The sequence below is a fragment of the Canis aureus genome, chromosome 2 (genome assembly GCF_053574225.1).
Source record: "Canis aureus isolate CA01 chromosome 2, VMU_Caureus_v.1.0, whole genome shotgun sequence".
Classification (NCBI taxonomy): Eukaryota; Metazoa; Chordata; class Mammalia; order Carnivora; family Canidae; genus Canis; species Canis aureus.
In genome coordinates, this window is record NC_135612.1 from 83,681,222 (window position 1) to 83,709,106 (window position 27,885).

Here is a 27,885-nt window from a genome sequence, read left to right on the forward strand (position 1 = left end):
CTTTTTATTTTCAGAATCCATGGGGTCCATACTATGTCCCACTTACTAGGTCAAATCCAAACCCCCTGTTCTTGTTAACCTCTGAGCTCTCTTCACTTTTCCTTCCTGATGTGCTCCCTTTCCTCCCTGGCATTCCTGGAACATGTTGTTTTCGGCTACATTCTGTCTTCCTCATTTTTCAAATCCTACAATCAGATCCCTGAATTATAACCCATTCCTAACAATTGATAATAGCAGAGTGAATACTAACAGTTAGTACTTCCATTTATATTATTACATGCCATTTGAGCATCTTCTAAAAATCTATTTTTCTAATTCTCCTTCAATCTTGGGAATTCGGATGTTATTATTGTCATTGTAAATGATGAAATTGGAGTGCAATATTCCATGGGTCAAGCAGCTGAAAACACGGAGCTGGAATTTTTTAGTGTGTTTCAGTGCTGACCCGGTCCCACTCTGAAGTGAAATTGTTGCACTTTATTGCCCCTGTGAATGACCCAAATTTATTTTATTCAGTAAACATTCATTGAGCATCTCTGCAAAGCTAATTACAGCATTTGTGGTTGGGTATTAAAAAAATATATATGACACAGTTATATGGAAAAATCTCTGGATGTCCAAATAGTAAGGGTAAAGGGGAACACTGAATGTGAGGCAGAGAACCATGAATAACAATGCAAGACCTCACACATGTGGAAAATTCTGAAATATTTTTCCACTTACAAGAGATAAATGGACATGGTACTGATGGCTAATTTTCTCTTCACTTTGGTAACTCTAAAGATTCAGCTCAATAAGACTGAATTAATTCAATGGAAGAAGAGATTCAAAAACCAATGTTTGTGAAGTCTCCCTATTTCTAACAAGGTGTTTTTAACCAAAGAGCTATCATTATTGCATAGTTGTCTAGATTATCTCTGACCATTCTCCTACCTCATGAATATGTAGAAAGTTTCTCCATTAAAACCTTCTCCATGGTGGTCCATGCCAGTCTAAGCACTCCTTTCGGGGACAATCACAGCTCAGAGGGCCATGTGCATTCTGCTATGTCTATCACTGTAAATTTTCCCCCAATGAGGTATATTCTTAAAGTTGTACCATAGAGGACTAGTCATATATATGTGTGTGTGTTCCCTTTGTAGGACTCCACCCACTTAAATAGAACAAAAATAACTTACTGTTTTAAAATGCACTCCACCTTATACTCACTATTAATAATAGTCACATTTTTGACACCCACTATAGAGAAAGTGTTGTACATACAAGACATCCAATATTAAAAACAATCTTTCAGGGTAAGTGTTATTAACATCTATTTGTTCCAGTGAGGGCTATGAAGTTCAAGGGATTATGTTAGTTCTCTCTATGTTATATATTGAGAGTCTATTGCATGCTAGAACTTGCAGATACAGCTGTGATCTAAATGGTCATAACCTTTGTATTCAAGGAATGAGCATGAGAGCCAAAGATCCATTCAAACAGTATGTAGTTAACTATATATTGTGACATGTTATAAAGCCAAATAAATGGTAGAGGATTTATTTAGAGGATCAAAGGAGATACAAATGAGAAAGTGACAGTTGCAAAAAGATCCATTCCTAAATGAAAATCAGAAAGATAGGGTCACCTAAGTGGCTTAGTTGGTGAGTGTCTGCGTTCCGCTAAGGTCATGATCCCAGGGTCCTGGGATAGAGCCCTGCACCGGGCTCTCTGCTCAGCGGGAAGCCTGCTTCTCCTTCTCACTCTGCTGCTCCCCCTGCTTTGTGCTCTCTCACTCTCTCAGTCAGAGAAATAAATAAAATCTTAAAAAAAAAAAAAAAAAAGGTCAGAAAGGTGAATTGCATGGGAGTGGAGGAATAATCCAGATAGCAAACTAGCTCACTGAAAATATTTAAGGTAGGGAAATTCCTGAAGAAAAGGAAGAAATCACAAAAGGCAGAGGATCTGGGGGCTAGCAGGAGTTGGAGAATGCCATGAGATGAAATTAAAAATTTAGGAAAGAGTCATTTGCTGCAGGGCTTTCCCTACCATCCAAGGATTATATTCTAAGGATAACAGAAAGAGAATCAAAAGTTTTAGTGGACAAAATGGTAAGATCAGATTTGCATTTTGACAAACTCATTCAAGATGCTCCATAGGGGAATAATCTAGGAACAGAGATTGGGAGCAGGTCTGTCTCATTCTAAAGCTGGGCTCTCTCCACTACACCTCACTGCCTCTAACATCCTTTATTGTATTTGCTTTCCAGATCAAACCTGTGGAGGTAGAAAAAGCAGGAATTATTATTCACTTTTATACATCTTGACAGTAGTTTAAAAAAAAAAAAGTGTATAAGGCCAAGATCTTTTTACTGCCAGTGACAAAATGATATGGTTATTGAGTTAATGAGTAATGGCTAAGAATTACCATGGACCTCTCCAGTGCCATGTTCTGTACCAAGCATCTTGTGTTTATTAACTCCTTGAAATCCTAGAAAAAAATAATGATGAGAATTTACTTCCAAGTATCTGAAGAAGAAGCTATGGCCCAGAAAAATGAAATAACTTCCTCAAGTTCAGATAGCTAATACAGTTCAGAGCCATTTGATTCCAGAATTTAAATTCATGGTCACACCTCTCTTCTGGGTTAGACATACTATACTGGATCCTTCCTCAGCAGCACCACACTTATATCAGCTCCTTTTGTCTACATACAAATTGGCAAGATTCACTCTTCCTTATGCAATTGTTTGATATGAGGGTCATCCTCAATATTAACTCTAATGACCGTTAGATAGACTCGATAACTCTGTTAGTAGACCTCGGAGGCTTAGTAGTATGTATGGCATTTTTCATTCCGATTTTACTGTTTTGGCTTTTTTGTTGCAAGCAATAAATGAATATTCATAGTGATGATAAAGTGATACGATATTACAGCTGAGCATAATGCAAAATATCCATAAAGGTCCTTGGACACAAATTGTAGACAAATATAAATGTTCTCACTAAACCCCTGAGAAGTAAAAGCAAAGCAATCTTTCTTAATAAACAGTACTTTATTCTCAGAGTAAGTATGTACTATGAAGTTATATGTCCTGCTGTTCGTTAGCTTGAATTAACACATACCGTTTGGTTGCTCCCAATGAAAAATAAGGTTTTCTTGCCTATAAACGTGAATATTCTCTACGTGTTCAATAAATGCTCCCCAATTAAAAAAATATATATACTGTAAATTACCATTTCATTGCATACTATATTACATAATTGGATGTTGGAGTCAGCTTCGAATTTATCAGAGCAATAAATACTATAAACAATTGTTAAGTGTACATTAAACCTGAATTTAATTAAAATTAGTTTAAAGCGCTATTTTTTTTTTTTATTCATATAATGGATTTTTAGATGTCGAGACAAGTGCGGGTGTCTCCTGCCCTTACAAGTCATCTTCACTCCTGGCCTGAATGATTATCCTATGATCAGGGATGAACATATTAAGGAAGGGGAGTAAATATAAATGAACATGTTGGTGCAATAAAGGGGAAAAAACCCAGACTGATGATCTCTTTGAGCTCTTGAACTATGTCTGAAATCACCTTCCTCAGGACTTTTAATGAGTAAAATTAAAAGTACCTTTTTTTTCCCACTGTTAATTAGGCTTTCTCTAACTTACTGATCTTTGTATTTTAATTGGTAGAGACAGTGTACCTCCTCCCCCAAAAAAGTACTGAAATGTTAGCATATCCAAGTCAGAAACAGCAATAATGTAGCTCTGGAAAGAGACAATTCTCTGTCTTAAATGAACCAAATAGGCCAGAGATTGTCACCTAAACATTGCTACTCCCAGCCTCCTACCTTCTTCCCCACTTAGCATTGTGTCTGACATATGGTATTTGGTAAATGTTATTTTAATTAAGTTATTTAATGGGGAGGCAGTGGTGAAGTGAGGAGATCTAAAAACTGGCAGACATTCATCCTGGAGCAGCTCTATCCCAGGGCTCAGGATTCCCCACTGTTATGATGGCACATGCCTCCAGCACGTGCCTTCTCTTTACTGACTAAATTATAGATCTTGGCACCAGCTATAGGAATTGGAACCATTCCTGGCTTTGCGAATAATGTACCAACTGGAGCATGATGTATATACCTTCATTAACAAAATTGGGGCATGGTATTCAATAAACTTTCCCAACTACTGCTTCATTGTCTGTCAATTTCAGTTTAACCAGAGCTATTTTTAGCTATGGAGTAAATTGTTTAATACTGGCAGGGAGCTTGGTGTGGTGGTTATGCCAAAAGTCTTAATTAAGCATCAAAGAACCATGTTATTTATATAAGCTTTAAAGAATGTTGTTTGGGCTTCAAGCAAGTAATACTATGAATTTCCTTGAGATGGGACAGCTTATGACAAAATTAAGATAGTCTCCTGACTTAGAAAATAAATTTCACTGGTTTCTCTTTATCTATTCTACATTTCAAGATCATGATATATGAACTGATTCATTAATCCATGGAGTCAATGGTTGATTTATTCGTTAAGGGAAATATCCAACCGAGATGAGCTCATCGCAGAAAACGTTTTCAGTCAATATTGAAGTCAGTTTTTTAATGGTTTACTGAGTAGTTTCCCTAAGGGTTTTATTACTATTTTTCTTCCTATATTTTTTGTAACTCAGGAGGTTCTTAACCTAGAGCCAGTGAGTATTCTTAGAGGAACACGAATCCCCTGATATTGAATACAGAATTTTGAAGTCAGAGTCATAGATTGGCTCTAATCCTCAAAGCTCTTAACTGTAACAATCAAAAATTAATAAACAATGCTCTAAACCCTCATCTGGGACATTTTAAGCATCTGTAGTTTTAATGAATATACTGATACATTTCAAATATATATCAAAGACACTAGTCTAACTTTACTCATTCTGTAGACCCTCTCAAGAAAATACTGAAAACATCTATAATTCTCTTAAACTCCTTAGAATTGCCCCATCTTTTACCTAATCACTAAAGCCACATATCAAGAAAAATAGGTCTGCAACATTTTTCTCTTCATTCACCTCACGCATATACACAGCAAGTTCTGTGTACAATAACTCTTACATGTGTGACAAATGTCCCCATTTTTCTTCATTGTCATGTCCACTTTTTTGCTCCAGTCTTCATATGCTCCTGCCAGGACCAGTGCAATAGCTTCCAAATCAGTTTTCCTAACTCCAGTGTTCTCTGCTAAATTTAGTCTCCATAGAGCTATCTGAATGGTCTTACCAACATGCAAACCTGACATGACCATGTCATTCCTTCCTAATTATGCTTTCATGGCTGCCTCATTTATAGGGTAGGCTCTCTTCAACAGACATCTTGGATTCCTTCCCAGATAAGTCACTCTGAAATTGGAAAAGACATGAATTATGAAACCCCAAATCCATATATTCCTTGTAAGCATGTAAACATACCCACGTATTTTCTATTAAGTTTTACCAAGATAAAGCAAAGACATAATTAGAACAACCAGCATTTTGCAACCTACCTTCCATTCCAGCCCATTTTATTTTTAAAGATATTGATATAACACAAACACAGACGTACAGACACACTCAGAGAAAGTTGAAAGAAAGACCATTATTTTTATTTCTTTTTGCTTTCTTCATTTTGAGGATTTGCTAATTTTATTCAGAAATAGGGATGTCCATCAGTTACATTTTGCAAAGCCAACAATTATGGGAAACAAATTTTGAGTAATGCATTTTGGTTATTTTTTTTATATACCCAGGCAATTTACTGCCCTATGAAATATATTTAAAATGTAGGCTTATCAGGAGAAACTATTTTTCTGACCTCTTTATTTCTTATCAGACACTTCCTGAACTTTTAAATAGCATTTTCATTTTCTATGTACTCAGCAGTAATTCTAAGAGTAAAGTACTCTACATTTAAATCTTGCCTTTCATTCTCAGTTCTCGTGTTTGGAGGGAACACGTGGTTTTAAATTATAACGTGTGACAGCAGTTAGAAAACCTATTGATACTGACAAAAATAGTAATAAGAGAAAGTTGGTTTTTCCACCTATCATGTTTGAATACAATCCAGTTGGAAAGATTTTCTTTTCCTAAGGGCAACTAACCAACAGGTTTTACACTGATACGCTTTGGTAATATAAATTGAAGTTAGGCATTTACAGAATACTGTACAAAATATCTAATTCCTCTAGAACCCGGGAAAAGCCTCATTTGAAATTTGCATAATCCATCAATGGTAAAGGATCACTCAGAGGCAGAAGCAGAAGGAACACAAGGTGAAGGCATTTTTCATGCACTGTGAATTTTGAATTTTGCATTTGTTTAGATTTAATAAGAAAATGGAATTAAATTTTACCATGTCTAGAAATGTCTTAAAATGACCATTTTCATGAAACTCCTGTCACATGCATACTAATTTGGGTGAGTTAATATTCATCAATTCTGTTTATTTAGTAACCATCTCCTGGCTCCTGCTACTAGTACTCCAAGTACTGAGTTATATCCTAGTATTTCATAGGTTAATAACATAGAGACAGACTCTATGTTCCAGGATCTCGTATGTTAATAAGGGAGAATGTTATATACATAACTACAACAAAGTGTGCCAGTGCAGCAATTAATGTACACAATAAGCACTGCATGGATTCTTATGAAATAAACAGGGACAGTTTTCACAATATTTTCATCAGTTTGATGAAAGGATTGAAATCTCAGAGTAGATAAGGGGTTCACTGAGTCACAGTATTTGATAGGATGTTAGAAGGTAGAAAAGAAAGTGTAAAGTATCATCTGAATTGAGAAGGCACTTAGAGACTTAAAAATGAAGGAGGCGACTCTATATGGTCCACACAGTGTTTTATTCTCAGTAATTTACTGACAGGGAGGATGGGATGGATGACAACCTAGTAGCTGTGCAGCTATTCGCCACAAAGCCTAGACCTTAGTCTACAGATTTTATAGAGCAAAGAGATGCACAGGAAGGCATTGTAGAGAGATCAGAGGGTCTGCAAGCACTTCAAAGGGTTTGCATGCACCTCATTGACAGCTAACACTTAACAGAGACCTCTTGTGGCACAATCTGGGCATCAGGGAGAGGAAACACTATGTTATCCCTCACAGATTCATGGGAGGCCAAAGTAAGCCTCCTGGCATTCTGGCCTTGGTGGTTGTTTCTAAATTATGCATGTTAATTTCCAAGGGGCCCAGAACAAGTAGCTCCAAGAGACACCCTTGAACAGCTATGAACAAGATGGAGAACCAGAGATGGAGTTAATATCAAAAGTACTCCCATGGGGAAAACTGGGTAACAATGTATCTACCAGACACTACTGGGAAGAGCATTCTAAATACAGAGAAGATTCTGTGAATAGATACAGAGTTATGGACAATGTGATTTTTACAAGAGAATTGTAAAAATGTTATTTCTTGTTATTTCTGGGAAAATAATACATAAAGAAGAGTAGTAGAAGGTGAAGCCCAGTGTGAGACTGTGGGCAGGTGAGGGTGCAATTTCATTTTACAAAAACATATTTGGGATTAATTCTAATTGCATGTGATGGGACAAGTAATGTGATTCTATATGGCTGTAAAAATGAACTATTTAGCAGCAAAAATAAGCTAGCATGTTAAGCATGGAAATGTTTATATTTGCATTTGAGAGAAATTATTTAACTATCACATGGAGAATTGTCTGAAGAAAGGAGAGAGCACAAGCAGAAAACAAAAGCAAACAAAACAACCAATAAAAAAACCCATCTAGAAAAAAAAAAAACAAACATCTAGAAGCTTATTTCCAAAGTCAAGCCTAGCTTTACCAACTTAAGTAGTAGGATAGGAAAGAAGGTAAAGACAAAATCTATTAGATTTGATAACTCTGATTATAGCACCACAAAATATTTGTTACCTAATTGGGTTTATTAGTATGAATACCTATGCTCCTTTTATTATTTTCTATAGTGTTAAGCTCAAAGGTTTTGTGATTTAAAAAACATTATTTATGCATGTATTTATTTATATACTTATTTAGAGCAGGCACATGTGCATGCATGAGTCACGGGAAAGATAGAGAGAGAGGGAGAATCTTGAGCAGACTCCATGCTGAGTGGAGCCCAATGTAGGGCTTGATCCTAGGACCCAGAAATCATGACCTGAGCCAAAATCAAAAGTTGGATACTAACCAACGGAGCCACAGGGGACCCTGGACTTTGTAATTTTTAGAACAGATCCTCTCTCATTCCACAAATAAAGGAACATAAAAAGAGAAAGATATCAGGACATTGTGGTTCTGTGAGGATGACTGAAATAATGGAGCATGGCATCCAAGCTTCACCACAAAGAACAAGCACAGAGAGGAGCCCAAAAGAGTGAGATCAGCAAGTTGGGAAAGGACAAGAAGCTCAGGTGAAGTGAAAGAAATAATGGAAGAAAAATGTAATGAAATGAGGGACTGGCAAGACAGAGATCTGCAGTCATATATCTTCACTGAGCTTTTCAGCAGTGGAGACATTCCAGGTGATGGCAAAACACGGAGTGATATCTCAAAATAAAAATCTCAGGACTAGAAAATCAATAACACGCGAGACTAGATTCTTTGATGTATTGTGTATTGTCAGTTTTGAAAACCTTAGGAAAATGACTAGAGTTGCGTGGGGAAGAACATGATGAGCCTGATGGCAAAATGCTCTATGAAAATGGAATGATACAGAGTCAGAAGTTGGCAGTGGCAGAGAAGCACTTAGATAACGTGATCCTCCAAACAGGAAAATGCTTGACACAGAGTGCAAATGAAATCGTTTGAAAAAGAAAGTAAAAATTCAGGGAATAATGACAATAATATTTATTAAGAGCATAATATTAATTAAGATCTGAGTCAGGTGATATGATAAAATTTATATAGTTCAGTTTTGCCCCCAAGGATTTCCTATGCTTTTTAGAAGAGCAGAGCTTTATGGCCATGAGGGTTCTCCATAGGGCAGGTGAGCTATGGGATTATGTTCTAGATGGTACCTAGAGAACCAGGAAGGAGAAATATCAACAGATTAGGCATCATGAAGGTTTGATTACTGTTCTTATTCTAGTAGCCCATAATACATCAATATTTTTTTTTTTAAGAGAGAGGAAGAGACAAAAAACTCCCTCTGAAGCTTATTTCCTCCTAGTGGAGACAGTTCATATCATGGTTTTAGCCTCATGTCTCACCCACCATCAGGAATGTGGCAATGTTTATGGTCAGTGAGTCAATGACAAGAATGATCTTTGCTATTGGTCACAATGACAACACACAGGAAAAGTTGTTTGACTCTGAATCATCTGTCCCTCGTGTAGGAATTAAAAGCAAAGGATCTACATTATCATTTCGGTGAACATAAATAATGCCTTTGCCATTCTATGCTTTTGTTGTTGTTGTTGTTTTTTAATTTTTCAAACATGCTACAGAATTATTCTGTAATCTGCTTTCATCTGTATTAAAACATGTTGATGAGACAGCGGAACCATTATTTACCCTTCCAAAGTGTCCTAAGTATTCTCCTAGTTCCTACTTAGAATGACTCGTGATTGCTTGAGATAATCTTGAGGAGTCAAGGGACATCAGAACATTTCAACAGAGTTCTTCATCAAAACCGAAATGGTTCTAGCTCATCTAAATCACAACATATAGTGCTCATATTAGGATGTCCACGACAATCATATTAATACCTCTATCTTAGCATCCATCACCGTAAGAACAATGTGTCATTTATTTACCCAAGATTTATGCTAAGTAATAGTATTGGGATACGATGGTAGAAAAAGAGAACAACAATAATGCCAGTGAAACTTACCTAAAACAGGAGGAAGTCTGAAATGTTTCCCTTGCCATTGTGTTTCAGAATAGCCTTTAAATAGAATCCCTTCCTGTCTCTGAATTATTGTAGAGTAATAACAAAACCCACTCAAGTCAGAAAGCCTTGATTCCAGTATCTCATCTTATCAAACAATGTGACTGCAGGCAAATCTGATTCTTACTCTAGACTTCTCTTTTGAGGGAACATGAGGCGTGGAGGCAATGACTTCTCAAGTAAAAATTCTGTGATTGTTAATTGAACACAAGCAGGAAGGCAGAATTAGATGGATTTGAGAAACAAATTGTAGCAAAAGAGGAAGAATTATATATTTTCCAGAACTGTGATCCACAAGAACACCTAAAATTCAGATATCTAGATATAGGTAGATATAGATACACACAAAAACATATATATATATATACGTATATATATATATATACATATATATATATACACACATATATTTAAATTAAAGCAGATAAGAACTGTTTCTCTAAGAATTAGAGCTAAAGAAATAATACAGTTGAGAGGAAAGATATAGTTTAGAGACTCGGGAGGGCTTTCACTTAAACTCTGTGACCAAGATACTTTTTGTCCCTCTTACTGGTCTTTTGAATCATTTTGCATTTTTGTTCCAAGCGTTCTCTCTCACCGCTAAATGGTAATACCAATTCTTGCCATTTACTGTTCAGAAAAGTGGGTAGGATCAATGAGATGATATTTATCAAGTCTTTGGGCTCTTTGGAAGGTAGGACTATATAAATATCATATACTGCACTCAAGTATATAGAAGAGAATTGCTCTAGACTTCAAATTCTCCAGGGAGTTACCCATATAATGGAATCTGTCTCAGTGAAATGGAGATTAATGAAAAACAAGTGCTATTGGAAAGTTTGTAGTGTGTCATGCCAAGGTTCTACCTCCAGTGATGAAACATGCTTTCATATCCGCACTCATTTTTACAATGAGAAGTGAATAGAAGTGCCTTTGGTAAGTTTGTCTTATGGAATTAGGCAGCTAGATATCTATTTTTAATAGTACAAACGAAATTAAAATTTGTTGTTTGTGTTTTGTTTGGAGCAAAATAGGTGATTGGTAATCAATTTGAGTGGTTTCTCTCCTTTTAAAATAAAAAATTAATCATCTTTATCTATTCTGAAGTCTCAGAGGATACTGTGTATTAAAGACATCAATTAATTAATTAAACTAAAATTAATTAAGTACAGTTACCTTCTATTTACCAAGGACACTGCTAAACAAGAAATAGATGACCTGTGTCCCCCTTGAGTTTTCCAAGCACTTAATACAGGTAGTCAAAGGACAAGTGAGAATATTTCCTTTTTTTCTTTTCTTATACTCTGAGCACTTTAAAGGGTATGCGTATGGTAGGCATGAGTATGCCAAAATCTTCAAAGGAATGAACCAGTTCTCCTAACCTTGAAAGCTCAGACAACAACAGAGATGTACGACTAGAGACATGAAAAGATTTAAAATGTAATCAGAACAGATCCTAAAAGGGTTTAGGGCAGGCTTGCAAAGGTGCTCTATTAGAACTAATGCAATAGCTTTTGCCTTAGATTTATCTGGTGCAGATTCTGACTGGCTACATTTCCAAATTTGTAGCTGACACAAGGGAGAATTTGCATGAAATGCAAGTAAGAATGGGGGAAGTGCATTATGCAACTTATGGGGAGAGGCGTAGAGTGACCTTCACATCCCATTTAGATCACAGAACCTCTTGGTAAATTCTCTTGTTTTCTAAATTAATGTAATTCTCCAGTCCATCCCTCTGAGAGCAGCTACTTTTTGTTTCCCAGAGCATCAGATGAAAAAGGGATTAAGGAACTGCAGAATAAAGACAACTTTGTTGTGAGCTAAAAATGCCCTCAGAGGAACATGCGTGTTACCCCAGAGGGAGCAAGGAATTGAATGTTTCTTCCTTTTGAAATAATGGCTAGCTCTATGGAGATGGAAAAAGGACTGACAGATCCTTTTTCCGGCTGGAAGAAAAGAAATGCAAGTGCATGATTGGCTTGGTGACATTGATTTAAAATTTATTCATAAAACTATTCAATCATTTATTCAACAAATATATACTGAGAACTTACAAGCAAGATGACTGTTGTCAACTATCAAGGTAAAGTTGTTAAAACAACCAAAAAGAGTTTATTTGCTTATGCCTCTATTTTTTCAAGAGGGTAATAAAAAGACATGAAACAAGAAAACAAGTGATAAGGCAATTTCAGCTGGTAGTGAGTTCTATGAAAGGAATAAATTAAAAGAGTGTACCACATGGAACTATTTTATATAGAATGTCCAGGAAAGCCTCTCTGAGGAGAAATGGTCTCAATGACAAGAAAGAGGCCAAGGGCACAAGTGGAGCAGAGCCTGCCACACTAAGGGACAGTAAGTACAAAGATCCTGAGGCTGGTGGCATCTGCTTAGATCAGAGGTCCACTAAAAGCCAGTGACAAAAAAAAAAAAAAAAAAAAAAAATGCTGTCTGAAATGGATGTGAGGAGGTGGGGAGGAGCCAAACAATGGAGGAAATTTAGAAATTGAAAAGTTTCCATCTTTTCAAAAATTATTTAATGGGGCTTCTAGGCATCTCAGTTGGTTAAGTGTCTGCCTTTATCTCAGATCAGGATTCCAGGGTCCTGGGATCCAGCCATGCACGAAGCGCCCTGCTCAGTGGGAAGCTTGCTTCTCCTGCTCTCTCTCCCGCTCCCCTTGCTTGTGCTCTCTCTTTCTCTCTCTCATATAAATAATTTAAAAAAAAAATATTTCATAAGCTTATAGCAGTCAAAATAGTAGCCCCAGAATGTCTGTCTTAATCCCTGGCTCTATGAATATGTTACCTTACATGACAAAGGGGAATTAAGGTCGTTAACCAGATGACCTTAAAATGGAAGTTTATTCTGCATTATTCAGGTGGGCCCAATGTCATCACAGGGGTGCTTAAAAGTGGAAGCAAAAGGTAGAAGAGTCAGTGTCGGAGTGATAGAGCTTGGCAAAGACTGGATATTCCATTGCTGACTTGGCAGATGGAAAGCCTAGGAATGCAGGCAGCCTCTAGAAGTGAAGCATCTAGAAGCTGGAAAAAAAAAAGAAAAGAAAAGAAAGAAAGAGAAAGAAAGAAGAAAGAGAAAAGAAAGAAAGAAGAAAGAAAGAAAGAAAGAAAGAAAGAAAGAAAGAAAGAAAGAAAGAAAGAAAGAAAGAGATTCTTCCCTAGAGTTTCCAGAGAGAATGAAGTTTGGATTGTAGCTCAGAGAGACTCATTTGGATTTCTGAGCTCCAGGACTGAGAGAATACATTTGTGATCCTTTAAGTCACCGATTGTATGACATTTTGTTATTGAGACAATCGGAAGCTAATACAGAGCCAAAGTAAGATTTTGAGTCAAGGACTGGCTTAGTCTTATTTAAATGTGACCCTATCATTCTGACTGTTCTTTGAGAATTACAAGGATGCAAAAGTAGAAAGAATAATTAAGAGGCTACTGCAGTAGACCAGATGTAAGATAATGTAGTTATAATGGGGTAGAGTCACTGGAGAAAACAAAAATTTCAGATAGGTTTTTCCAAATACAGCTATCTTTTTTGAGGAATTGGAGTTTGCAGAAGAGAAATAGAGAAGTCTGTCCTCGACTTTTGAATGAAACATTTGAAGGGATGAAGATACTATTTGCTGAGTCAAAAGCAACAAAGGGGAGGATTTAGGTGAAAAGAGCTCTTTTAAGCGTATTAACTTTAAGATGTATATTGCAGATATACACATTTGGAATTTAGGGGAGAGATTAGAGCAATAAAAATAACTGTGCTAGTAACTAATATGCTAATAACTCTGCATAAAGATACCTTTGTGTCATGGTACTGAGTTAATCATTCCTGAGAGAGACTACTGGGACTCTGTTAGATTTCTGAGTAATAACTTTTCTTCAGTTAGTGGAAACACAAGATGGGATTGATGTACAGGATGGTCTAGAATCCAAAGCCTGTAAATACAATGAATGGCTTTTTCCACATTATCTTTTGAATTCAAGTCTTCTAAATACTCACTGAAGATCTCTAACTCTTCTTCTATTGGCTTAGGGAAAAAGAAGCTGGGAGGCTTAATAGGTATACATCTAAGTCTCTCTTTTGCTTTCTTGATTGGAGTTCAACAGCTTTAAAGGTAGAATCACATGATGGCAGTCTTGAAGAAAGCATGGTCTAAGACCTTGTTCTAGACTATTGGATTTGGTACTCACTCTAGCTGCAGATTTGAGAGTCTAAACCAAATATGAATTTGCATTGTATATAACAAGGAAGTCGTAAATGGAAGATTGAACAGTTTATAAAATGCATTAATTCAAAGAGGCAAGCAAATTGAAACATGGAAATTAGGCAATAAAATAGAAAGTTGACCATAAAAGTCTGATTTAAATATAATCAATAGGTCATAGAGATATTCCCTGAAGCATTGGGCCAGAAATCCCCAACTCTTTGGTATTAAGATCATCTTCGTGTATGGTCATATAGAATGGACTAAAGAATAAAAGGATAAGACACCAAAGAAAAGATGATTGATCTTAATATTTTCCATGGATTAACCTAGTCTATAGTTTTATTATTGTGGTCTTGGGTTCTGTGACAGCCTCTGAGTTTCCGAACATAGCACTGTGTGTGCGTGCGTGCGTGTGTGTGTATGAGAGATTAAGAAAGATTTGTTATAAAGAATTGGCTAATGCGATTATGGAAGCTTGCAACCCTCAAGATCTACAAGAGGAGTCAACAAGTCGGTGGCCCAGGACAGTTGATAATGTAGTTTCTAGGCTGAGTTTGGAGACCTGAGAAATGTGAGAGCTGATGGTGCAGTTCCAGTCCAAAAGCCAGCAGGCTTGAGACTCAGGAAGAGCCACTGCTTGAATTAGAACCCAACGGCAGAAAAGAAATGCAACATCCCACTTCAAAGACAGTCAGGCAAGAAGTCTCTTACTTCGGGGAAGGTCGCCCTTTCTGTTTTATTCAGGCTTTCTACTGATCAGGTGAGGCATGCCCACTGTAGGGAGGGCACTCCGCTTTACTCAGTCTACTGATGTAAATGTTAATCTTATTCAGAACACCTCACAGACATACCCATTTATTTGATGTTTGATCAAATATCTGGGCACCCTGTAGCTCTGTTACACTGACAAATAAAATAAACCATTATCCATGGGGATGTCGGAAAACCAACAGAGACAATAGAAAAAAGTAATGGAAAAGAAGTAGGGTAGGCAGGGTCCAAATACATCCAGAGTCAGTGAGTGTCGTTGCCCTGAGTGCAACTTTTGTCTGTGTGCCTCTTGTAGTGCAGAAACACTATGGAAGAGGTAGTTTCCGGGCCCCGGCAGCAGTGATTCTAAATGTTGGCAGGTGTACTAAATAGTACTGTGACATTGGGCACTTAGTAAACCACCCTGAACCATATGTTCTTTATGTGTAAATGAGGAACATAATGATATCTGCCTTCAAAATTCATAGAATAAAATGATAATATATGTAGCACACGGAGCATATTGATATATGAATCTGAAAAATATTTTCTGAAGTTAACATTTGTATCAATGTCCTTGTTTGTATTAGCAGGTTGGATCTTTTAGAAAAGCCCAGGATGAAGGTGAAATTCACTTCATCAAATGCCTTCTCATCACTGGACTTATTTTCATTTTAAGGGATTTGTTCACATATTTCTTCTCTTTTTAGAAATTGTACTTTTTTTGTAGAAATCAATAGTCTACAACAAGCAGATATCACCAAAACACTAGAGCTCACATATTCCTGCAAAGCTTTGCTGATCCCCCCAGCATTTATTATGTATCTGATTGTGTGGGGTGGGTAATCCTCCTATTACATTTAAAATTAAAGTAACCACTTTGGTCTGATAATGTCACAGAAGGTTTTATAGCACAAGAAAGGCATGAGCTGCTTTTGATGGAGACTGATATCACAGGATGGGAGAGAATTAGAAGTGGTATTTCCCATGTCTTTTCTCATCTTCCACCAAGTAGCGATTCTCTCATATTGTACAGTATCCATTTCCCTTTATCCTAAATGAAAAGTTTAGAAATACAAAATGAAAGTTTTTTTTAAATCAATTGTGAACAATGTTATACATGTTCAATGATTTTATGCTTCTTGTTTTTCAAAAAGTAGCATCTGCTATGTTCTCACCTGGGTAGAGGCAGTGAACTAGGTGTGTTACAATGCTCACCCCACCGCCAACCCGTCCTGGGCCAGAGTCAGCATATAAATGTTGCAGCCCAAAGATCTGCTAGTAGGAGAGGTCTAGGGAGCAGTATGAATCATTATTCAGTGGCTTCCAGAGAGAGTTGCCCTGACAAATCAATAGTGAATTTTCTAAGCGGGAGTAGAAAAAAAAATGCAAAAGAATGCTCTGAGCAATGTTCTAAGGTTAGGGATGAGGAGCTAGGCTCTGGAGCTAAATAGCTTGGAGTTCTAATCCTGGGTACAGCATGAAACAGTTACATAACAATTGGCTTATTAGTTAATATCATGGGCAGTAAATTTCTTCATAGGGGTACTTCATATGCAAGATTGCTTAAGACAGTGAGACAATATATGGAAAGAACCTGACAATTATTGTTAACTTTTTTTTATTACTTAGAACATCCTTACACACGTATTTTTCCTAGGGAGCAGAAACTCACATCTTAGATTGTTGGACAGGCTTGCTCAGGATGTCATCATCCTGTTGCTTTGATAAGGACTCTAAGTAGTATGGCTGAAATTGGAATTACTCAACCAGATTCACTAGCCACATATTCCATTGTTAAACATTGTCACAGACCACATGGGCATGGAATAAGCCTCACAGATGAACACTGTGGCTATGACCCTTAGAAAATGTTAATCTATATACAGAAAAACCATTTCCTGGGCTGGTCACACAAAGTTTTTTGGCTAATAATGGAAAAGCTCCATTCAGCCTGTTCTTTGCAAATGTTTTCAGTGGGATTGGGGGGCAGGATGTCTACCTCCGTGTTTGGCTGAAGACTCAGACGTGGGATATCAGGTAAGTCCAGACTATTTTTAGAGCATAGTAAGAGGAATTTGGATGATCAATGTTTCAAAATGTTAGCAAAAATGAAAACAAAAAAGAATACATTCAAATGTAAGAAGTGAAGAGGAGAAGTTCAATACCTAAGTAGTTGCAAAGAATTAGGTGAATAAAATACAAATGGTAATTTTAGCAAGATTCAAACAAAAGAACAAAAAGAAGTACTTTCCAGCATTTAGTATTCATAATTGTTAACTGACAAATTTATAAACAGATTTATAATTTTCCACATCCAGATAGCAAAATCATAGTCAAGAGCAATCTTCAGATATCCAGGTTCTTTGTTTCCAAGGCCTATTTTCTGCAAATAGTACCATTTCCTCAACAAACAATACCAAGACAGGCCAGTGGGAAGGGATTAGACTTGTGCCATTTCTCAGCTTCTTGGTTTCCTACTGTTGGAAGCAGCCCTGAGTCTGAGCGCACTTCATGTCCTGAGTTAGCCTCCTCTGTAGGGCGAGAATATCAGGAGCTGCAATTCTATCGGGTGGGGTGCCTTGAAGTTGAGCCTCTACTAAGCAATACTTCTCATTTCACATGAAGGAGGCAAAGGGCTGTGACAAACTAAACAATAAATGCATGAAGAAGATCAGGGGGGTATTTTTAGTTTGATTTTCCCAATGACCACCTTCATAAGGAGAACCAGACCAAAGATGCTGTTAAATCTTGTCTTTCAACTCAAATATGCCATAACAGGTATAATATGAAAGGAAGAATAGCACAGATATTATGAATCTCTATAAAGAGGAGATGAAATGCAGAGAATGGAACAGAAATATTTCTGTTCCCTGCACGCACGCCTCGTGTCCAATAATCTTGCGAGTACTAAGGTCAGCAGAGATATTCTTTGGGAAGAAAAAAGGTGAGAACCATCACCTATATCTGACTCATCTGGAAATCTAGGAGTTGGCGGTCTTAACATGATTTCTGCTTACAAATGCAGAGGTGAGGAAGCAAAGAATAGTGTAGAAGAATCCACATTTGTTTTGAGCTCAAGTGAAGTCAACAACATTTAGCAAAGAGAGTGGGCAAATGTTTCCACCTGTCCCAAGCAGGGCTGGGCTGCAGCATTGTCACTAACAATGCTATAGGATATAGATTTATAATAGGAGTTAGAACAATTTGGGGAAGAGATAAAAATGAAGATCTAAAAGTGTCGGGGAGGGGGGGTATAGGCTGAAAGAAAGAGTAATTAATTAATCCTTCAATCTGAGAAGCCAACTTCTTCCAGAGCCAGAGGTGGGACCATAATGGGACAGTTTGTGTGGAGGTCTACTAGAATCCACTCTTTTAGTGCAACACTGACCTCTGTGGATCTACAGAGGTGTGGTGGGACTGACAATGCTGTTTGCCGGCAGAACCAGTAGTTGGGAAGAAAACCGCACATAAACCAGAGGAGAATGAGAATAATCTGAAGCCCCCCCATGACCTGTGCATCCTTTTCCCCCTGCACCTGGCAGCAGAAACACCTTCAGAAGAAAATTGCAGATTCACTTCTGTCTTCCAAACCTCACACACATACCTCCTGTAGCCAATTCCAATTTGGTACCACAGAGGGAAGGAGATTCCGGTTGATATAGTTGTGAGCATAACAAAGGTAACAGCACGTTCCACCATTCCACACCAGGACTGATTGGCAGAGTGTGAACACAGCAGTAGAAGGACGGGGGTGGCATTCACTTTTGAGGGAAGGCCTCATAGCTACAATCCTGTGGGGTCTCTGACATCATGGATGTGGAACGGAGGTAAATTCCTGGGAGCCACCAAGAAAAACTGCCAAGGCTGAAAAGAGTCAATTATTTGGAAGTCAGCTGCTTTCTATTGATTGATAATCAGAAGAGCTCAAAGTCAAGAACACCCTCAACACACACACACACACACACACACACACACAGTACCCTGCTGGCTTGGCAATACCTGGGGAAGCTTTGACTGTACAGCAGAGTGACCAAAGGAACTTCTCTGAGACTGTGTCTAAATGTTAAATGGGCATGACCTCGTTCCCTTGAGCAAACTGCCAGGCATGAGCTCGCCAAGCTCTTTTGTCATTGTTGCAATAGAGTCCAACCAAGGCTAGAAGAGACTTGATGATGAAAACGGAAATTGTACTAGGACTAAATTTGAAGGGAAAAAAATTGCTGGATTGAGCTAGGCTACCTTGAATCCACAAGATCCATTTTTTCAACACGAAGCAGAAACAGGACATTCTGAGATAATGTCAGTTCTAAAGAAAGTGAATATTTTGAACAAATAAATCTATGACTTTAGACTGTTTAAATCACCATGGGGACTTCCTTCAGGCTATGTTGTCAGTGCTGAATGGACATGACCTCTTTCTCTTGAGTACACTGCTGAGCGTGAGCTTGCCGACTCATCAACCCCCCGCTTTAGGCTTCTAAGCTGCTCTCACAGGGATGAGTCTAAGTCTGTTTCTCCAGCCCCAGTTTTGTGCATTCCTACACCCTTTTTATCCTCAAAGGCTCGTGCTGCTACAGCTCCTGCATGTTGTGCCCCAGAGTCTGCTCCCAATATGACATTTACAGAAGCCAGAAGAACATTTCCCCTCAGTGGTTTACATTCCAATGACTGACACGAAGTCCCTTTAAATATCTGCTAAGTTTGGAGCCTTTCCATTGGCTTAAACTTCTTTTATACAAAATGGAAAGTGATTTCATCTTAAATACGGGTAAAATGCTGCACCATGCTCAGAGAGATTAAAAAGCTTAGAAAGAAATTTGCCACAAGGATTCTGGAAAGGAAATTATCAAAATGTGCAATTCTAATACCTTACAGAGAGACTCTTAAAATTTTCTACAAATGTTTAGGTCAAGGGTTATACTAGAATGCATAATTTGAACTTCTATAAGAAATGGACACCTAACGTGCACGAATAGAAACACTCCAATCACACAACCCTGCTGATTGCTTCAGTGGGTCCTAAAATGACACTTGTGTATACTTTCAGGAGATTATTTAAGAGACCCAAATAGGACCACTCACTGTATTTACCTTGTCATATCATAGTTCTACACAATATAGTAATCTAAACACTAAAATTATGCCAGATTTCCTGTTATAATGTCCATTTTTATGAGGATAATGAGAAAAAATATGAAAAATATTTTAAGTCAACAGTGCATCAAATTACACCACATACTGTTTTTTTTTTTTTTTATTTAGATCTATTTGTAGATCAATAAATGTTGCCCTGTTGCTCTTTTTCCAAACAACCAATTCTGTATGATTTTTGCTAAGGTTTTTTTCTTCCTCAAAATAAAAACCTAACACAATCAGAGAAAACATAAGTTGTAGTAATATCTGGGGAAAATATATTGATATATTTCCTTCAAGTAATGCTACCCAAGTTGCTGGATAAGATCTGCCCAGGAGAAATGGATATAAATTGTAAGTAGCTGGATTATTGATTTTAAAGAAAAGTTGTGAAAATAATTTGGATGAACACGAATTCAGTTGATCCTGATTCTAGCCCTGGGATATCTGATTGTGAATCATCCCTTAACAGACCCTTTCATAGCTGTTGAGAAAAAAGTAATTATCTGTTTATATTCTTCAAATTAAAGGATGATTAGGAAATTACTTCTTTCCAAAATGCCTCTATTTAAAGCTACCACTGTGCTTAAAATCTTATCATAGACTTATTCGTTCTTCTAAAATACTATCCCCTCTTTACAAAGAAAAGGAACAGGGGGATCCCTGGGTGGCTCAGCGGTCTAGCGTCTGCCTTTGGCCCGGGGCGTGATCCTGGAGTCCCAGGATCGAGTCCCGCACCTGGGGCCTGCTTCTCCTTCTGCCTGTGTCTCTGCCTCTCTCTCTCTCTCTCTCTGTGTGTCTCTCATGTATGAATAAATAAATAAAATCTTTTAAAAAATGAACATAAGAATAGCATGGATCATTACCTTTTGCTGAGCACTTACTATGTGCCAGAAATTCTGTTAAATCCATCAAGAGCAATGTTTCATATAATACTTGGAGCAAAACTATGAGGAAAGTAGTAAATTACCTTCATCTTACAGATGAGAAAATTAAAGCTTAAAGAAGTTTATATACATATATTTGTCATTGGGAGGAGTACCCTTCCTGCTCTGATTGTCAACATTCTATTTAGTGTTCAATATAAAGCTTACTATGAGTCTCACAGGTAAATCTAATTTCTATGTCAGCTCTTCTTACTGTATAATAGCTCATATTATATTGATTCAAAATAGTTTTTTATTTCCGTATCCTCTGCTCAGCTACATTTTATAATCCAGTGAATATATGTTTTGTATTTATTATGATTGTTGTTCCTATTCTTAGTGTGCTAAGCATTGAATATGATGCCACTTGCATATTTGGCGCTCTACACATGTTTTCTGGATGAAAATCTATAAAATTAAAATTAACATCAGCATCTTCTTCTAAGGGCTCATGCTGTTTTCTTTTATAACTGGCAAAATGTAGGGTGGCATGAAAAACTTCAATGCCAGAGATGAATAAATATGTATTATTCAGTTATAAAAGCAGAAAAAACTAAAAGGGTAATGTGAATCTGCCTTGGCTTGACCTTCGAACAGACCTGTTTATTGCTGGATTGATCAAAATCAAGCAGGTTAGGTGGTGATGACAAAGAAGAGTGGTCAAAGCCCTCACGGTTGGTGGACCGAACTCAAGTGTAACTCAGTTTCAAGTTGAAATCTGAACAAATTACATTAAAGGATCAACTATAATATATCTATAAGATGAAAAGAGCAGGGAAGAGGAAACAATGGAAGCAAGATTTTGGAAGCTGTAAAATAGATGCATAAGGAACAACACTCTAGACTGGGGATTTGAAAATATTTTCTACAGCGTCAACTAGTAAATACTTTTGCTCTGTGCACCATCTAGTCTCTGTCATGATTACTCAACAGTGTCATCGTTGTTTGAAAGTGGCCACATTCTATCTAAATGAATGGGTAGAGCTCTGTCCTAATAAAACTTTATTTATCAAAACAGATGACAAGCAGACAGGTTGTAGTCTGAGGTCTCCTGCTGAAAATCCACAGACCTATGAAGTCACAGTGGAAGAAGTTCAGAAACAGTCTAATTTAGACCCAAGAGTGGCAGAAGGGTTCTGGAATTGGCAACGATAGGTAATCCTAAATGTGGTGTGCACCCCATCTCATATAACCCGGCAATTCCCTTCTACCATGTGGAAAAACCATGAGAATACAACTCTGAAAGGACAGATCAGCAGGAACCTGCCCTGGAGATCGCCAGGACTAGGTGAAAGCAGTGGTAATCTTCTGAAAGAAGAGCCTGGCAAGAGCTTTTATGCCCTCCATTTCCAGTACTTGGCTTTAGCAGGCTTGCAGCCTCCTCTACCCTCCAGGAAAGACACTGAAAGAAATTTTATCCGATCCATAAAATCTAGCTCCAAAGAATATATTCAAGTTAGTTGTGGATCCTGCAATGGATGCTATAGTCATTTTAATTCACAGTCAAATTATTGGGACTTCATCAAGATAAGAAGCTTCTGCACAGTAAAAGAAACAGTCAACAAAACTAAAAGACAACAGAATGGGAGAAGATATTTGCAAATGACATATCAGATAAAGGGCTAGTTTCCAAGACCTATAAAGAACTTATTAAACTCAACAGCAAAGAAACAAACAATCCAATCATGAAATGGGCAAAAGACATGAACAGAAATTTCACAGAAGACATAGACATGGCCAAGAAGCACGTGAGAAAATGCTCCGCATCAATGGTCATCAGGGAAATACAAATCAAAACCAGAACATAAAGACTCCTAACTCTGGGAAATGAACTAGGGGTGGTGGAAGAGGAGGAGGGCAGGGGGTGGGGGTGATTGGGTGACGGGCGCTGAGGGAGCACTTATGGGATGAGCACTGGGTGTTATTCTGTATGTTGGCAAATTGAACACCAATAAAAAATGAATTTATTATTAAAAAAAACAAAAACAAACAAACAAAAACCAAAACCACAATGAGATCCCACCTCACACCAGTGAGAATGGGGAAAATTAACAAGGCAGGAAACCAGAAATGTTGGAGAGGACGTGGAGAAAGGGGAACCCTCTTGCACTGTTGGTGGGAATGTGAACTGGTGCAGCCACTCTGGAAAACTGTGTGGAGGTTCCTCAAAGAGTTAAAAATAGATCTGCCCTATGACTCAGCAATTGCACTGCTGGGGATTTACCCCAAAGATACAGATGCAGTGACATGCCGGGACACCTGCACCCCGATGTTTATAGCAGCAATGTTCACAATAGCCAAACTGTGGGAGGAGCCTCAGTGTCCTGATGGATAAAGAAGCTGTGGTTTATGTATACAATGGAATATTCCTCAGCCATTATAAATGACAAATACCCACTATTTGCTTTGACATGGAGGGACCTGCAGGGTATTGTGCTGAGTGAAATAAGTCAGTCTGAAAAGGACAAACATTATATGGTCTCATTCAATTGGGGAATGAGTGAAAAATTCGTGAAAGGGAATAAAGGGAAAATTAGTGAAAGGGAATAAAGGGAAAGGGGAGAAAATGAGTGAAAATATAGTGAGGGTGACAAAACATGAGAGACACCTAACTCTGGGAAATGAACAAGGGGTAGTGGAAGGGGAAGTGGGCAGGGGGTTGGGGTGACTGGGTGATAGTCACTGAGGGGGGCACTTGACGAGATGAATACTGGGTGTTATGTTATATGTTGGCAAATTGAGTTCTAATAAAAAATGAAAAATAATAATAAAAAAGATCTCAAAAAAATAATAATTCACAGTCAAGCCCATCAATAAGTGTGGCAGCCATACAACAAAAAGTGGTATCTAAAATGAAATATTCAGAGAAGAAAAAAAAACAGTGTTTTGAAATTTACATACATTATCATAAGTTTGAAATCAGTAAATGGTGGCCAGTGACTCAGTGGGATAAGCATCTGACTCTTGATTTCCACTTAGGTCATAATCTCAGGGTCATGGGATGGAGCTTTATGTCAGGCTCCATGCTGAGCATGGAGTCTGCTTGATATTTTCTCTCCCTCTCTCCCTCTCTCTCTCCTCCTTTGTCCCTCCCTCATTCCCTGCTTGTTCATGCTCTTTCTTTCTCCCCAAAATTAACTAACTAACTAACTAACTAACTAACTAAATAAATAAATAAATAAAATCAATAAAATATTGAGAATAAATATAAGGTGTAGAGTCTTCTCAGAAAGTCCATCAAAACCACCAGGGGCACCTGGGTGGCTCAGTGGTTGAGCCTCTCTGCCTTCGGCTCAGGGTGTGATCCTGGGGTTCAGGATAGAGTCCCACAGAGGGTTCCCTGGGAGGAGCCTGCTTCTGTCTCTCTCATGAATAAAGAAATAAAATATTTTTTAAAAAAGAAAAACAACAAAAAGTATATATAAATTTTTTTAAATATTTGAAAGTATAGAATCTGTCGAGATGTTACTGAATCTGAATAATAGGGAATTAAAGAATGAGAAAAAGAAAAAAATGAAGGAAGAATAAATAATTCAACATATTTTTTTTTCAGAACTTAAACTCATGCATTTATAGATTAAAATGACCCAACAAGTGACAGGACTGTAGCTAAAAAGGACCTATGCCAGGGCATATTATCATGAAATTTAGAACAATGGGAGGGGAAACAGAATATCCTGAGCGTGTTCAGAGACCTAGAAAAAGAAAGCAGAGAAAAACAAGTCAAAATCAAATTACAAGTACAGGGTCAAGAACTAAGAATGACAAGATGACCACAAAGAAAACTACAACTGACACATCACTGTTAAACTACTGAATATCAAAATTAAGGAAAAGATAATGAAAGGAGACACAAATAAAAATATCATGCTACATATAATCATGCTGGATTAAAGTACTGACAAATAAATTCCCATTTTCCCCCTCAAGAAGAACATTCTGACCTATCCAGCAGAAAACAGACTGTTCCAAGATCAAGTTCCTTGACAAATCTTCAAATTTACATGAAGTTACTTACTCAAGGTTGTCTATGTTTTCATCCATGTTTGTCATATTTTCCTTTCAGTCCTTGAATATATGAATAATATCTGCTTTAACATTTTTTCACCTAATTATAAAATCCCAAGCATTTGAATTTCAAATATAGGTGATATTTTGAGTATGTCTAGGAGTTTTCTATTGTACGTTGCACAACATAGATGAATTACATCATCTTCCTTAGGTTATTGAGTTCTGTTCTGGCCGACTGATAAAATAGAGATGCTATCTTTTGGTGTGGCTAGGTCGGCTTCAGGTTTTACCTCAGTACTGGAGTGTGCCCTTACTTTATCTCTAATGCTGGGCTCTTCTAGGGTCTCAGATGACTACCTAAGGTGTTCAGTTCAATCTCTGTGATCTGGTTGTACTATTATCGCTTCAGCGTCCCTACAATGCACATTTCTGCAACTGGTGATCCCTGTTAGGCCCTCATCCTCTCTCCCTCCATGTGTTTCTTGTCCATTAGCCGAGAACCTATGATGAATGCCCACACGAACAACTGTGGTCTACTCTCTGTGCAGTCCCCTCTCTTTGGTTATGTTCTGCCTTAAACTCGGGCTACTTCAGCAGTTCAGAATTCTTAGTTCTGTTCTTACAGGTCACTGACCCCAGTGCTCTGCTTTGAATCCACGTCCATGTTCTGTGCTGGAAAAGTACCCCATGACAGAAATTTGTACACATTGTGGGGGTGATCATGGAGCTCACTCTTCATGGTTTCCATTTGCCTAGGATCACAGTCTGCACTGCCTATTGTTCGAACTCCTTGACATTACTGCCCAACAATTTCTCAATTTTAAGGAATACATGACTGGGAAGGCAAGTCTGTTAACCAGTTATATTCCTATGGCTGGAAGCAGAGGACTCGGTTTATAATTTAAAAGATAAACTTGGGACACCTGGGTGGCTCAGCGGTTGAGCATCTGCCTTTGGCTCAGAGCATGATCCCAGAGTCCCAGGATCCAGTCCCACATCCGGCTCCCTGAATGGAGCCTGCTTCTCCCCCTGCCTATGCTTCTGTTTTTCTCTGTGTGTGTGTCTATCATGAATAAATAAATAAATAAATAAATAAATTAATTAATTAATACTTTTAAAAAAAGAAAAACAACTTTATTTTGCTTTTAATATTTACAATATAGAATAGCATTAGAAGATCTAATGCTGGGTATCCAGGGTAATTTCGTTCTTTCCAGACTTCACTCTTTTCCTCCACTCACCTTACAAAGGGAATTTTTATATTAGCCCTAGAAATATGACCCTGCATAGCCATCTGACATAATCTCATGGAAATAAGATGTGTAGGCCTGTAGCTTATTAGCTACCTGGTGAAATTTGAAGGTCTTTGTTCTTTTCCCTGTAAACCTGACCAATAACAATTCCTTGGCAGTAACTGAGTTGAATTGATTTGTTTCCGGCCTATTGGAGCATCTCTTCAGTTTCTGTAACTATGCACCTGTAAGACCTCCAAGTCATCTTATGAACTGCTTTTATGAATGTTACTCAGCTAATAATCATCCTAATAATGGCGGTATCCACAAGCTGTTATCTCAAACCACTTTTTGTCTTCTTAAAGTTCTCATGTCTTATCATTATCTTCCTTACCGCTATCAGCACGCGTTCTTGCTCTTTCCTAATTATTTGATCTTCAGTGACAGAAAGGATGAGTTGCTATTTGTTAGACTTGCTCAGGATGTTCTATAGTTGCTAGGTGATACCAGCCAGCACCAGCCTAAAGTACTTAATAATCCTCAGATTAAATTTTCTCCTTACTTTCTCTTTAAGCGGCCCAAGGCACCTGGACCACAGTGATTTAGGCTGCATTATGAAACCCCTTGGATTAAAGAAATTTTCTGATTGGAACACAGATTAATGTAAAGGGTAGATTAATTTTTATGAACTACTAGTTCAGCTGAAGCAGCTGCTCATATTTTAAACTGCTAACATCATCATATTATAGTACACAGAAGTATGGTTTTCCTAAGAATGAAGATATTCAAAAGAGAAGCTAATAAGGCATATCTAAGCAGGGTGTTTGGTAATCATGAGATAATACTCTAGAGGGATTAGGAGCATGAGGATGCATTTTTGACAAATTATTAACTCATGATAACCCCTTCCTCCTTGTCACACCTGAATGCATAATTCCTATCCAATTAAAAGTGACATTTTTTTGGTGATGTTAGCAATTTAGTTGCACACTTTCTTTTTTATTTCAGAACCTCCTTGGAAGACTGATCATTGAAGACTGGGGATGTCTTTGTTCCTCAGATGCTCTCATACGTACTTGGGAAAATTGTCTAAAACATGTTGCATGGCTCCTGGCCTTTGAACGGTGGAAGCTGTTCCCCTATTGTTTGGTTCAAGGCCACAACGTGGTCTGCTCCATTTGTTCCATTTCACCAATCACTGCTGAGAACTACTTATCTATTTTTAAGAAGTTCCTTTTCATTGAAGTTAATTAAGTTAGTTGTTTCTTATAAGCATGAAAATTGTTAAAAATGAGGGACCCTAATTCTAAATCATATTAAAAAATTATCCATCGTACATGTGTGAACTTTGAGGAAGAACAGAGTCCAAAATCATCAACATCCTCTTCCCCAACTATAAAACATTGTCTTCCTATGTGGTCCCCATTTCTCCCAGAATAAAAATCAGTCTCCTTAACGACTATGAAAGATCATTCATGATGTGTCTTGAACTTTCCAATATTTTCTCAAGCACCCTATACTCTATCATAATAAAACCGTACTTTTTTCCTAAAATGCTCAGTCCTATCACTTACATATGTGTCCACATACAGCACTTCCCAAGCTACAAATGCCCAGTGAAATATTGTTCAAAGATTTTATTTATTTATTTCAGAAAGAGAGGGTAACAGAGAGCACACATGAGTGGGGTGGGGAGAGAGGCAGAGGGAGAAGCAGATTCCTACTCAGCAGGGAGCCCAGCATGGGGCT

General features: G+C 37.6%; 1 long non-coding RNA gene across 2 annotated transcripts; it reads right to left on the reverse strand.

Annotated features, from left to right (window-relative positions):
• On the reverse strand, positions 1–26,625 carry LOC144291137 (uncharacterized). 2 transcript variants are annotated; one of them, XR_013358491.1, is made up of 4 exons: positions 26,531–26,625; positions 5,241–5,359; positions 2,407–2,469; positions 1–185 (listed from the first exon to the last, which is right to left on the reverse strand). It is a non-coding gene; the product is annotated as an uncharacterized LOC144291137 (long non-coding RNA). The 2 variants fall into 2 exon arrangements; XR_013358490.1 differs by having other exon boundaries at positions 5,076–5,359.
• Between the last annotated feature and the right edge of the window lie 1,260 nt (positions 26,626–27,885).